This window comes from Chlorocebus sabaeus, chromosome 17, assembly GCF_047675955.1.
Source record: "Chlorocebus sabaeus isolate Y175 chromosome 17, mChlSab1.0.hap1, whole genome shotgun sequence".
Lineage (NCBI taxonomy): Eukaryota > Metazoa > Chordata > Mammalia > Primates > Cercopithecidae > Chlorocebus > Chlorocebus sabaeus.
This window is the reverse complement of record NC_132920.1, coordinates 25,380,827-25,393,377: the sequence shown is the minus strand read 5'-3', so window position 1 is coordinate 25,393,377 and position 12,551 is coordinate 25,380,827. Positions and strand designations below refer to the sequence as shown.

Here is a 12,551-nt window from a genome sequence, read left to right as displayed (position 1 = left end):
CGCTGAGAGTTCTCATGTATATTTCAACATTCAGAACTACGTCAAAGCAGTCTCATCGCATCTTTTTTGTGGATTTAATGTCCAGGAGTGACCACACTTGGGAACCACTTTTTTGTGTAGTCTGTTCTGTCACATGATCTGATTTGAAGTAACTGGCTTTTGTTATAGATGAAGTCATTTTCAGGAATTGAAGGGCACATCATTTCACAGAATCATGAAGGCAGTGGGTAAAACAGCATCATCTCTACATACGACAATAGTTAACACTAAAAATGCTTATTGTTCAATATTAAAATTTTAAGGTATACAGCATTCTAAAGTGTACATTTGTGTGATATAATCAAGAATTGGGATTAATAAAATCTACATATAAAAAATATATAAATGCTAACAAATATAGACTTTTCTTAAAAAAAGAAAGAAATACAACCAAACGTCATAAGGATACCGTGTTAGCATTAAAGGTGATATTAATTTCGTCTAACAAAATTATTATGCTTTAAAATTGTTCTATGATTCATATGCATAAACTATTTTACAAAATTAAATCATCTATGGATGATATAAACAAAATTTTGCTCTAGAAAAAATTATTCATGAGGAGGATGGAGACTAAGTATATTGGCATGGTTTGCCTGCCATGTTTCTCTAAATTGTGTTAATGCCTAGGCTTTTTATGTTAAAAAACAACTAGAAGGAGACAATCACATATTATATTCAGTAGATATTTATTTAGTCCTTAGTACTAGGCAGGGTTATTAGGCTCTGAGAGCTAAGAGATGAAAAAGAAGCGTAGCTCTTATTCCTCTATCACACTCCAGTGGTAAAGAAAAACTCCTACTCAACTATCTGTAATACAATAGGAGATGTGCTGAATAGGGAAAATGTTAAAAAACAAACAAACAAAAAGCCCTAAGAGCACAGTAGGACAGCAAGTAATTCAGCCTGAAGTAAATGGGGAATGGTTCACCAGCTTCAAAGATCAGAAGGAAACCAACCAGCCAGCGAGACAGAGTATTTTAAGAAATTAGGAATAGCATATACAATGGCATGGGAACCTGAGCATATCCAGCAATTCCATCCATTCTTATGTTCAACAAATGCCAGCCATCGTGCATGAATCACTGGGCCTGATGCAGAAATGAACACAGAAAATGGTCCCTGTCCTGTAAGACTGATGGCCTGGCAGGGCCTAGCAGGAGACTCAGGAAGGAAAAAGCAGCTATAATACAGTGAAACAAGCCCTAGTGAGGTAGGGGGAATACAAAATACTATGTGTGCAAATAAAAGGGGTGGTAATCAAGACAACCAAGTTGAGATAGAGGATATTACTGAGCCCTCAGAGTGGGATGAGACACATATTCTAAGCAGAAGAAATGGGCAAAAAAGTCAGGTACAGCTTAGTCTAAGAGTTTTTAGAGCTCCAAAAAGCACGATATGAAAATTTAAAAATTGATAAACTGGACTTTATTCGAAATTAAAAACTTCTGCTCTACAAAAGATGTTAAAAGAAGAAAAAGATAAGCCACACGCTGACAGAAACTATTTACAAATCCCATTTCTGAAAAAAGAATTACATCCAAAATGTATAAAGAACTATCAAAAACAAAAAACAATCACCTCAGTTTTTTTAAACGGGCAGAAGATCTAAACAGACACTTCACTAAATAAGATACATGTATAGCAAATAAGCACATGAATGGATGCTCACAGTTTTTAGTCATTAGAAAAATGCATTAAGGAAAAACCAAAAAGAGATGCATGGTTTAAAAAAGAGAAAAAAAAGTTTTTAAAAAAACCTGACAATACTAATTGCTAATAAGGACCCAGAGCAACTGGAACTCTCAAATGTGGCCGATGAGGATGCAAAATGATACACTCAATGGAGAAAACAGTTTGACAGCATCTTATTTAGGTTTAACAGATATTTGACATCTGATCCAGCAATCCCATTTCTAGGAAATTACCCAAGGAAAATCAAAATTTATGTTCACATAAAAATGTAGACAATTGTTTATTTTTAAGAGCTATGTTCATAATTACCAGAAACTAAGAACAACACAGATGTCCTTCAAACTACAGGACTGTCAAGGCTGGATTAGAAGAGGTAATAATACAGCTCTACCCAGCTCTCTCTCATGGCAAGCTCACCCATGGAATGCAGCGCTGCCTTGCAGCAGACAGCCAGCATCGAGCACCAAACACGTGACTGAGGAACGTTTCATTGTTACTCCTGACTGTTCTTGCTGTGGCCATTAAGTTTGAGGGGCTTTGTTACATAGCAATAGATAACCAGAACACTTAGCACCTAGAAATGAGGATTGAAAGCTACAGTTAGGAGGCTTGACTGCATGCATGCAAGGCAGTCATAGAAAACTTTTGAACAGAAATGTTTCAGAAAGTTAATTTCATAACATCAGTGGGAGTTATCAGAGGCAAGGTAACAGTCTCCACAATGCAGACATGATGTATCAGAGATACAGGAGGAGTCTAAGGCAGAAGGTGGGTTCAGAGGCTAGAACAAGGACCAAGGCAAAATAGTAATTTTTTCCAAATTGATTTATAGATGTCAGTAATGTAATGCCAATCAAAATAGGCATACTTTTGTGATAAAACTATAAAGGAACACAAAGATTACTGGAACCATTATATAACTGGGCAGGGCAGGTGGAGAAGGAGGGAACCGTAATTGAAAATTGATATATGTAAGTCTTTTAAGGAGAGGCAGTAGCCTATTTCTTGCGTTAAATGGTGGACATAGTAGTTAAATTTACAAAGATTTCCATCTTGGTATATATCTGCATACTTTTCTCTAAGGAGACAAGTACAAGGATGGCCTTAGCAGCATTACAGATAACAGACAATACACTAAAATGTCTGACAAACATTCAGCAGAACGGATAAATTATGCAATGTTCATACATTAGAATACAAAATAGAAACAAAAGTTAATACATCATAGCTACACATACCAACATGTAAAACCTCAATTACTTAGATACTTAATACCTCTCAGCCTGGCCGCAATATGCTGAGAATGAGGAGCTTACAGTGTAAGACCAAGTGCCCAGGAAGTACTTCAGCAAACGCTTTATGTAAGAGGCAAGGTCTAGCCTGGAGAGACATTCAGGACCCCTAGAATTCATTACTCTCTGGGCATCAAGTCACCATGACAGCCAGAACAAACATGAAGACCAAGGATCAGGGAGACTCAGGCCTGCATGGGACAAACAAGTTTGCATAAATAAAAAAATTACGGAGCCAGTAATAAACAAGACTCTAATGAGGTCTCATTTTAATAGAAAATACAAAATACACAAGACAGTACGTAACTAATCTCATTTCTGAGAGTTCATCTTCCTGGATGGCTTTCTTAGGACACAGTAATAAGTGAGCACATAAACAGATCATGAATAAACATTTAATCTGACATTTGCAAGGGCCTCCCTACTGCTGTGCTGATACCAACTCACTTCAAAGGACTACCTGATTTTCCCTGGTGGAGTTTATGGCAGGACAGATCCTTCCTCGTGTTTTCAGTAAGTGCTGATGCAATTAATTGACTTAAGAGGAAAGGTTTCCAAATATCAGCCATTGTCATATTAACTGATTTCTCTTAGCTGGAAGTGGTAACAACTTTTTACCATCACCAGTCCATGATATTTATTGTACATTCCCCACTGTGTTTTGCTTTGACATCCTAAGAAACTTTTAATTATGATGGAACCTTTGATCTGAAAAGTAAAATCAGCCTTAAAAGGAGTGATAACAGTTGAGGGAACCCTCTCATGAGTCCTGGCAACATGGCAACATAGCATTCTCTTGTACATTTCCAAACATTACTTCTATCATTTCCTTAAAATGGTAGCAAAAACATCTTAAGACTACAAACCCTGAGGAGGAGGATCCAGTATTAACATCTTTTAGTCACGTGGCACAGTCATTTCTTACATGACACTGAAGAGAGATGAGACAGTTAATATTCACTAACTTTTTCCTGTTGTAAATTATTATACATAGAGTTTTTTTGGTTTTATTATTAGTCTAATGACTTGTTGGGGAGTGTAAAAAATGTTGGGATCCAGGTCAGGTGTGGTGACTCACACCTGTAATCCCAGCACCTTGGGAAGCTGAGGCAAGTGGATAGCTTTTGCCCAGGAGTTCAAGACCAGCCTGGGCAACATCGTGAAACCCCGTCTTTACAAATAAATCATAAATCAAATGTAAAAAATTAAAAATATAAAAATTAGCCAAGCATAGTGGTGCATGCCTGTAGTCTCAAGCTACTAAGGATGAAGTGGGAGGATCAACTGAGCCCAGGAGGTCAAGGCTGGGTGATACAAGACCCTGTCTTTAAAAAAAAAAAAGAAAAAGTTGGGATCCCCATTTCTCGTGTCAGTTGACACTTCAGAATAATAGAAACCTCCCCTTAAAACTCAAAAGAATCAAGTTTTTCTCTTATACCTTTCCAGAAGAAAAAGCCATCATAAAACTGATAAAGAGTATCACAGAAAAAAAACCATGAACTAGTCTCAGGAAATCCAAAATTTTCTGTAACATAGGGATTCACTAACTTTACTTTTTTTCAATTAAGAAAACTTGTCACTTTAGATAACTGTTCATTTTTTAAAAAGGAAGACCTTTAAAAGATACGAAAATAGCAAGCATTTATTTGAACATTTTTATGTACTAATATAAGTGTTTTAAATATATTTATCCATATAGTCTTCATAATTACCCCAGAAGAGAGGTAAAATTATTAACCCCATTTTCAGATGAATACTTCAAAGGCACAGGGAAGTTTGATGTATGCACAGTTACAAGGCTAGCTGGGGCAGAGCCAGGATTCAAAAGCAGCCAGTGTGACTCATGATCCCGTGTCTTAACCACTGTGCCGTCATCTCACTCATGACTAACTTGCCTTCCATACCATCAAAAAAGTCTTCATACTCTACAGAGGAAACCAGGATGGTATATCCACAGGTTTTCAGATCAAAGGATCGAAAACCCCTTCCATCACAATTAACCAATCATTTGGTTTCTGATTTTAAAGTTTTGTTTTGTTTTGTCTTTGAGACGGAGTCTTGCTCTGTCACCCAGGCTGGAGTGTAGTGGTGGATCTCGGCTCACCACAACCTCTGCCTCCCAATTCAAGCAATTCTCCTGCCTCAGCCTCCCAAGTAGCTGGGATTACAGGCGTGTGCCACCATGCCTGACTAATTTTTTGTATTTTTAGCAGAGTATTAAGATGTATTCTGAAGTGACAATTGTACCATCCCCTTTTTTTCTGAACATCAAAAATAAACTGCTAATATGTGGGGGCTAATTTATAATAAAAAGTTAAAATGCAAAAACAAAGAAGTTGGCAAGGGATTGAGAGTCTAGATCTCTTGCCAAATTCTTTGCTATTCTACATTCTAGATAACCCATTAAACCTAGATTACCTAGTTTGATCCCATCTTTCTGATCTGTATGACTTTATAAGAATTTAATTTTCCTAGTTATTATTATCAGTACAAATTTCCCTCCTTACTCCCTTTCCCCTGCCTGCCATCTCTCTGAAATTTTAAAAATACTGTGTAAACACAGTGTTAAATATACCAGGAAAGTGTTAAAGAACAAAAATAACTGACGGATGTGAAGGACATCTAGCAAGTCCCACAACCTGCAACGTGAGAAAAGCACAAATAGAGCAGTAATTCAATGAACAACATCATGATTATTCTTAGTATATCCACCTACCACAGGAGTGAAGATTTCCCTCTAATAAATCTTATAAACATTTAAAGGCTCAAAGGAGGTGTTTTAATGCAAGAATGCACAGCCTTGCCACTCTTCATGCTCCATGCATGCACACAATAGATTATGCACTCTCGTGGAAAGGCTGGTAAAACTCAGAGCATATTCATTTGACATATTCATTTGATAGCCTTTCTGGGAATAATTTAGACTTTTCTCCATTCCATCTATTTTGGAAATGGGAGTTGGAGAGTTTTAAAAAGATAAGAATGTCACAAATGAGCTATTCCTTCCTGCTATCCTAACTTATATGTCCTGTATATTATTAAATCATTAGTGGAACCACTCATCAACTCTGGGAAGGATGTAAATACCTAAAACAGTTCCCAGATGAGGACATTCCTAGAGGTCTAAATGAGTGGTCTCTACATTTTTTGATCATTCATCCCCAACAGCAAAGAATTTTGAATATTCCCCCCTCTAAAAAATGTGTTAATCTATAAATCATACACATGTACTGCAGCACTAATATATTAAGCTCGGTATAAAACATACACACACGCATAAATAAAATGAATTAAGAAAAATTAGACAAAAATCAAGTTCTACTATTAGCGTCACATCCCCAACATATCATCATCTTATTCGCTCCTTAGAGTTCATCTCACCCAGGTTGAGGACTATTGGCCTACAGAACTATTTTAAGAAATTCAGGACTGGAAACAGAAGCCAATGGTGTTCACACCTGATTCCACTCTCCAAACAGCAATGCTTTTATAAATGAGACAAGGAATTAAAAAAAAAAAAAAATGGATCTTTGATTAGGAAAAGAATGACAGCAGTGTCCTCAGGACAACCTTGCCAAACATAATCCACACTCAGAACTCTTTCCTGATAGTATCACACTCAAGAATGTCACCTTGATCAGTAAGAAATATGACAACACAAAAAAAGCATGAATCTGCTGCCTGGACTCTTGTGAGCCAAGTTGAAGCTCAATGATGCATGTCATGGAGTCTTCAAAGAATTCATGAGATTAGCTCCTCTTTAACATCTTTCAGGAACACGAGAAATCAATGTAGTTATAGCTATATATTTTCTTCTTCTTGGCACCAGTACCTCTACCTTCATAATTCCCTACCACTCCAAATTACAGGGTAATTAAATTTTTTAACATGTCAGCTCACAGACCTTTGAGAAATCCCATGAGAAATTTACAACAAATTTTCAATCTATGCTTTTTATGGCCTACTGATAACCTAAAACAGAACAAACGGAAAGAATATACTTAAATAAGATGCCAACTGGACATTTTATAAATAACAACTGGAGTGGGCATTTTTCCAAGTACTTCCTAATTACGGTTCTCCAGAGATTAACTGGCTAGATCTAGCATGATCACTGTCATCCTTATTCCTGAATGCTTATTCAGCAACAACAGAGGGACTGGTCCTAGATTCAGTTCTGATAGAACCATAGTAAATAAATAAGAAAACATTATCACAACATTCAAATTGCTTACAAACTATCATGAAGCACCTAGATAGATCTAATTGGTTTTAGTGAAGTAGCAAGATATATAGAAACAGGAAGCCAAGTCCACATTGAAAAGAGAACAGCAAGCTGGATGACTGATAAAGCAGCCCCAGGATAGGACGATGCACCTGCCTCTCCATCCTTCGGTTCCTGCGGCTATAGATCACATGATATAAGCGGCACAGTGTCCTAACACTGGGCCTATGTCTGAAGAAGAACAGATCCTAGGCAAATCAGAGGGGTGAGGACAGTAGTAGGGGCTCTTGGTGACAGAACAATGACCAAGGCACTGCCCTGTCACCACACCTGGACCTTCTAAAACCATGTCTCACATGTGGTGATGGGGTCCCACACAGACAGAATGTTGCTTCCTCCATCTCTGTGCTTCAGATGAGCAAGGTGCCAAAACCATGTTTCATCCTCTCAGACCTGTGACATTAACATCAGTGCCTCTCCCATGACTCAAATCCCCAGCTTTGAATCTGAACTGGTCCTGGGAAAATGGTAGTTACAAACCTCTGGGCAGAAGAAAAGAATGACCTGGATGAGTAAACTAAAAGAAACAAATGGAACTGTATAAGAATCCAGATAGAATTTAGCCATGGCTTCAAGCAAAATGGGGTTAAGAATGTCATTAAAGCTATAACTGCCAACCTGAGCAGGGTAGTAAACAATATTTGAGTAATCTGACAGGCTTTCTAGAAATAATCCTACCTCGCAGGATTCTAATGTGCTCCACTAGAGCAGATCACTCACTGTCCCTTAAAAATCCTTTATTCTGGGACAATGGCTTGACTGTAGAGTATCACATCACAGAGCATGAGCAAGAAAGACACAGCCTAGCCCTCAGTGAATTTCCATTCCAGAAGCACTGATGGTTTTAAGGACTGTTACAAATGGATGTTTCTAAGTATGAAGACTAAATATAATGGCAAGAAAAAGTGGAATGAAAAAATAAAGCTTTGGATGATGGCCAGTTAGAAGAGTTTTTTTATTGACTCTATGAAACAAGTACAGCTTTCTACAAGGAACTCTAGCTGTAATATGAAGTTCACAGATCTTGACATACAAATGCATGCCGAATCTAATTTTAATAAATATAAGTGGCAAACACAGTTGCGTGCTTGTATCTGAATTATGTTCAAATACGGGACATATGTTCAAATATGCTCAAAAATGGAACATAGGAACTAATTGTCATAGTGGGAAAATTAATGTATACATATGAGAATGTCTCCTCATTTTTGCTAACAAACTTCAGCTCAACATATAGCCCATTTGATGTCTTCTCTGACACCTCCAAATTTTCTAATTCCTCTTCTCTGTAACTCACACCTCAATGAGAAAAATACCAGTAGAGGTTAAGAGAATAACCCACACACATCACATCAACTTATGCCACAATGAATCTTACAATTGTGCCATTTAAGTGCAGACTGAAGCCTTCATGAATTAGCATGTTCAAGTTTCTACTACATCAAAATATTCAGCTAATAAAATGTGTTGTAATTCAATTAGCGAACTACTATCAAAGCCCATCTAAAAGGACTGAGAGCAGTCTCTTTATATATAACCTGGCTCTAATTTTAATAGTAAAACTAGTAAAAAACAGTAAAAAAAAAATTTGAGTACCATCTTGTTTTTTAATATTTAGTTACTGCATTCCAAAGACTACAATAGTAATATTTACACACATATTATAAAACAAGGAGAAATGTTAAAATAAGTCAATAATAAATATAAAGTTCCACTACTTTTTTGTAGCCCACCTTGGATTTTTCTCTAGATACATACATTTCACATTAGAGGCGGCTGATCTAGAGCAGGTATCAGCAAACTACAGTCCATGACACCTATTTGTGCAAATATAGTTTTATTGGAACATAGAAATACTCATTCATATAATGTCTAGGTCTGTTTTTAAGCTACCACAGTGGAACTGCATAATTGCAACAGCAACTGTCTGGCTCATAAAGTCTAAAATATTTACTACCTGGTCCTTGACAAAAAAAAAAAAAAAGTTTTCCAAATCCTCCACTAGAGTTTCAATAACGACAAATGTCCTTCTAGCCCCTTAATTAAGCAAGAAAAGTAGATTATTTGGGTCTACCCCACTAATGCAGTCTTTACTGATGAAATGAAAATTCTCCAACTAAGGAATTAGTAAATAATTTTTCTAAAAGGTTTGACAAATTTCTCATGCTACATATTTCAGGTAACTGTATTTAGTGGCTTATTTAAATATAGTTTCCCTCTGCCTACAGATTAATTACACATGGTGGGTTAGTTGCTGGATGAGACCGAATTAAACATGGATTAGTTGAAAAGTTTAGCACTGACCCTATACATACCTATCAACGGTATAAAAACCATTATGGCATAATAAAGTAAGTCAAAAAAAAAAAAACACCTCTAGCTGCCCTACAGTGTCTTCACTCCCATGGGCCAGATGCTCTCCAAGGATGGACCCTTGGAGACTCTGAGATTCATTCAGGAGGTTCACAGGTTCAAAATCGTTTTCATAACAACACTAAAACAAACTTATCCTTTCACTGTGTTGACCTTTGCATGGAAGGTACAAAAGCAATGGTGAGGAAAACTGCTAGCACCTGAGCACAAGCCAAGGCAGGCGTCTTCACTGGCACAAGCTCCTAGTTTTTTAAACAAACATCGATTTCATTTTAGAATGTCCTCAGTGAAGCAGTAAACATTACTCATTTTATTAAATTTTAGCTCTTAAGTACAAACATTTTAATATCCTGTGTAACAAAATGAGAAGTATGTTCAAAATGAGATGTTCCTCTATATATCAAAGTGATCACTGTCTCAATGTAAAGTGTTTGTGTGATAGTTGCATTTTTAAGCAGAACTAGCTCCTTTTTTTCAGTGGGCCATCACAAAAAAATGACAACATACAGTTATTTAGATTTGGGATTTGGTAGACATTCCCTCTAAAATGTCAGAAGTAATCTGGTCACTTTAAGATATCACTTCACCTGATACTATGTTTTGTTTTGTTTTGTTTTGTTTTTCCCCAATAGTAAAATTGTATCTTTCAAGCAAAAATTTAAATTTTGGAAAACTTTTATCTGCTACTATGAGCTCGACAGCTCTGAAGTATTTAAAAAAAGTTTTATAAGATCAGTGATGATAGCTATCAAATGTCTTTCTTTTTTCTTTTACTATTGTACAAGAGGAAGATACTTGAAAACTATGTACAACTCGATGAACCAATATTTTCTAAGTTACCAATGTACAATGCTACAAAATTATGTATGGATAAGACCCAGTGGAAGGATAAGATAGACCAAACAGACTTTAACGTAAAAAAATAAAAAAAAAGTTCATTGATATAGTTCTGATTCTACATTGCAACTTATCTTTAAGAAACCACCACTTACTGAGTTGTGGTGAAGCACCAAGGAAGAATAGCCACAACTATGTGACAAGGCTATTGAAAATACTGCCTTTTCTAATTACACATCTTTAAGGCTGGATTTTCTTTTTATACTTCAGTCAAAACAACGTACCACAATTTTGTGAATGCTGAAGTAGATATGAGCATCCAATTGTCTTCTATTAAGTCAAACATTAAAACGATCTGCAAAAAGATAAACCAATGCCACTCTTCTTGCTGATTTATTTTTGTTTTGGAAAATATATTTACTTTTTCATAAAAATGGTACCATGGTGCTATGGTACTATGTTAGTACATAATGGTTTGGTTTATTAGTGTCATTTTTTTTAATTAATAAATATTTCAAATTTTAGTTTTAATTTATAATATTGTAAATACCAATGTTTTGACCCACAAAAAGCAAAGATCAATCATTTTTAAGATTTGTAAAGGGACCAAAAACACTGAGACCAAAAATGCTGAGACCAAACACGGGATGACTGTGAAGTTCTATCTTATTCTACATGCAATTTTCTTGTTTTATTGGAAAAGACTTACGAAGAAAAATATTTTCCCTTTTTCTTTCTCAGTTCACTTTTTTATGAGCTACACAGGAAACATCTTGCCTAAATTTGAAAGTATAAAGTTGCCTCACTTATAGGAAGAAGGAGAACTGCTCTAAGCAGGAAAAAAAAAAAAAAAAAAAAACCATTGCCTGAGAAATGGAGGCTTGAGGCACATCAGCCACAACTACAGACACAGCTGAGCCTGCTTCACCATCTTCCGTAGACCCAGGCTGTGTGAAGACGAGGTATATCCAGCTAGTATACTTTTTCCCTGCCCGATTCAGTTGGCTAGAGCTCTTCAGGGACCACACTGCAATTCTGGATTTCCTGCCAGGTAGGTGGAAAAATAATTCAAAACGGTATTTTGGGGGGCAAGATGCTGGTGCTGAGATGACATATGGGCAACAACAATCCTCTGTGACACTCCAGTTGTCCAAATAGCACAAATGATATAGCTAGAATCCCAGATTTCTCTCTCAATTCCAATCAGAGGGAAAAGATGTATTGGGTTGGAGTTTATTAAGCAGGGGGCTGACCTCTGCCTACCTACAATAGGTAGCAGCATATCCAGGGTTGAAGAGATTGGGATAGGCCAAGATAAATTCCCAGACATTCTGGAACAGGGCCGGGCTCGACTGTCAGAGAGCAAAATAAATTTGCCAGGTCTGCTCTTGTTAAGAGACATGGGGAGCAAATGAAGCTTTTCTCTGAGGCCTGAATCTCACAAGCCATAGCCCTAAATATATTCAAGTCAAGATCTTAAACCTAAAAGTTTCTCAAATAACTTGTAACAGGTTTCATGACTTTATTACCACTATCACATGGCAGATACTGGCAAACTGCTTTTCACCAACATACACATATACACCCCACCAATGTCCAATTCATAAACAAACTCGAACTAAAAGTCGTATCTTAGAATTTCAGTATGGAAGGTCATCCTTGAAAAAATGTTCTAAATAGCAATTAGGTAAAATAATACTACATTTTATAGACAGGGTAGAATAGACAGACTTTTGTAGGCCGATATAAGAACCTAAGAATTGCACTGTTTTTATGGTAAAATTCAGCACATTTTCTGACTATGAACTCTGGAGTTTGGATACACACATGCACCTCCACAAGTCATCCACAGTGATAAACATATTTGAAACTATAATTTGAAAGGCAAAAATCTAGAGATTCTTAGATTATCCTGATCCCTCTTATAAAACAATTCTTTGGAGATAATGTACAGCCCTAAGTGCCAACAGAGAACTGCAGGAAAGGAAAAAGGAAAGGAAAAAGGAAAGGAAAGGAGAAAAAAAAAGGAA

The 12,551-nt window shown here is 36.5% G+C and overlaps 2 protein-coding genes across 6 annotated transcripts in view; one reads left to right on the top strand and one right to left on the bottom strand.

Moving 5' to 3' along the window:
* The window catches only part of CARMIL1 (capping protein regulator and myosin 1 linker 1), a 342,321-nt gene that overhangs the window by 158,705 nt on the left and 171,065 nt on the right, over positions 1–12,551 (bottom strand). The window lies entirely within an intron of this gene.
* LOC103222034 (cytidine monophosphate-N-acetylneuraminic acid hydroxylase) overlaps positions 11,494–12,551 on the top strand; it is a 355,392-nt gene continuing 354,334 nt past the window's right edge. The window contains exon 1 of the mRNA XM_073005698.1: positions 11,494–11,572. The gene's annotated coding sequence lies outside the window, so the exon portion shown is untranslated. The remainder of the gene's footprint in view (positions 11,573–12,551) is intronic.